Source organism: Lactuca serriola, chromosome 3 (assembly GCF_051521515.1).
Source record: "Lactuca serriola cultivar US96UC23 chromosome 3, Lser_US96UC23_V15, whole genome shotgun sequence".
NCBI lineage: Eukaryota > Viridiplantae > Streptophyta > Magnoliopsida > Asterales > Asteraceae > Lactuca > Lactuca serriola.
In genome coordinates this window covers 79,916,244-79,918,992 of record NC_136410.1, presented here as the reverse complement: position 1 = coordinate 79,918,992, position 2,749 = coordinate 79,916,244, and positions in this window count along the sequence as shown.

Genomic DNA, 2,749 nt, shown 5'->3' with positions numbered 1-2,749 from the left:
TCCAAGACGTGAGAACATATAGACCTTTCATCTTCATGTTTCATTGCAAGTAGGGCTTGAGTGACCTTGAATTTTTCAAGTCTTTGAGTTTTTGGGTTAGGGAGAATAATTGGAGGGGGTAGAGGAAGAGAAGTATGATTTCCATGATCCAATCGCGGGACATCATCTCCATAAGGAGAACTTGTTCCAAGGGATTTGGGAAGAACATAATTGTCTGAACCAGACATCTACAATGGAAGAAATTCAAGTTTGTTGATTTAAGTCCTTAATAGAACACCCAATTTGAAATATTAAGGCTATGACCCAACACAATATTTTATGACCTGGAAGAGGGATGTTGTAATCCAAGTTACAGAATATTTGAAGGTAGGCGAATGACGATTCACCAATTTCCACCATGAAAAAAGAAATAGGTATTAGGTTTTAATTGGATTGAAACTCCAAAATCTTTTGAGATTCATTGAACTTTTCAATGGCATGTTTAAATATCGATTGTGCCCTCTCAAGTTTGTGATTGGGATGCCGAGGATCACAAACAAGGTGTGAATAAGAATGCAAATTAACTTGGTACCCTTAATTTTATCACCTAATCGATGTGCCGGTTACCTACACACGCTCCACCGATCTATGATAAACATTAAGTCACCCTTTTCCACTCTTACTAGTCCATGTTAGTGTGCCGGTTACCTACACACGCTCCACCAACGACTTAGTAAGGTACAAAGTGTAATTTCATAAGTTAGCACCAACTTTACATTTTCCTAAAGTAACTAAGATTGAGAATTTATAAAAGGTTTAGTTACTTTATATTTATCATTATACTTATAATGAGAATTATAGTCCTTGTCCTACCCGTTCGGCTAACGACCCTCCACCAGTTAAGGAAGCGGTGGGTGTGAGTGGACACCCATTAGGCTGCCATTTTATAGGCAACAACCTTATACCCCCCCCCCCCCTTATAGACCAGCTTCGTGAATGAGGCCTACTAACGGTAAGACTGACTTGCTCTTATATATATATATATATATATATATATATATATATATATATATATATATAATTATTATTATTATTATTAGCTTATAATACTATAAAGTATAAGGGTTGAATTTTAATTTTTAAAACTCTAGGGTTTGGAATTAAAGTGTGTGTGAGACTTTACAAATGCCAAAACTTCAGGGCAAGTTTTGAAACTATTCAAAAACTTTTCCACTTCATAACATATGAGTTTAAAAGTTCTTGAAAATGAGACTCTTCATTTTTGTAACCTATGACTTTTAATGATCCCTTTAAAAGAACACTTTTGGAATTCCATAACTTGATGACAAGTTATGGAGTCCATTAAAATCATCAAGAACAACAATTCAACTAAAATGAATGTTCAAGTTCTAAATCAAGACCATATGATTAAGGTAATTCAAATTAAACAAATTCCATGTAATTTAGATTAACCATATAAACTACAACAACGTATGAAATTTTGACAATCACCTTTCAATTGGACAAGCAAGAACATTACCCTCTTGAAAAACAGGTTTCTAGGTTCAAAAAATAGTTTAGGGTAATGATCTTCATCCAATACCAAGTAAAACTCCGAAATTCTGCATACAGGGGCATCACCACGTCCTGGTAAAGACTGCCACGTCATGGTGAGCAGTCAGATGCAAAAAATGGCAGAATTTCAACATTGGAAAAACATGTAGCATCACGTATAATTGAAAAGAAGCCTAGTCTCTGATACCACTGAAGGGTTATGAGAATTCTAACACTCCTATGGTGTTCATGTAACCCTAAAAACCTTAGATCTATGTTTTCTCTATTATACATGTAAATATGATTTTTCCAAGGTTCTCATCCTAACTAACGTACTATGGGGGTACTTGTAATATAAAACTTAGTTGGATGACAAACCTTTTTCTTGTGGTTGATGCCTTGGAGCTTCAAGAGCCTAGCACCAATAATATGGATGCCTTAAGTGGAATCATAAATCACCAAAACACCTTGGAAAACTTGATAGAATAGTAATCACACTTAAAAATCGGCCCACTCTTATTCACTCACACACTAGTGTTGTATCATGTGCCAAAGACCTCTTTATATAGTATGGAGGATTAGGGTTACATTCATGTAAACCCTAATACCCATGAACTTTCATTTCCATAGGATCCATGAGTTAAAAACTCCATGGACTATCCATGCAAGCTTAGCCCATCCTAAATGAACTTGACCCATTCTATATATATATATATATATATATATATATATATATATATATATACATATATATATATATATATATATATGTATATAAGAGTCCGTATTTAATTAGTTCCTTTTTTATCACTAAATTATTTCTATATTAATTCTTGATCAATACTAATTAAATAATATGATTTCATATTAATATATTATAACTTAGAATATATTAATCAACCATAGACATACTATTCTCAAAATACTATCCATAAAAATTGTTTCGGTGAAGTGCAACCTAAATGGACCATGCTACTCTGAGGTCGAGTACATACCAATAACAGTTATGGGCTTAGACATCTAATCCAACAAATAATACATCATTTTTTATTTTTATACATATCAGGTCATGAAGGTGAATTGGAAGAGATGTCGGATAAAAAAAATTATGTGTTCGTCCCTCTGGATCTATGTTTTGTACATCCTCTCTCTCTCTCTCTCTCTCTCTCCAGATGATTAGTTTGTGGTGCACAAAGGTTGCCATCCATAATGCGCA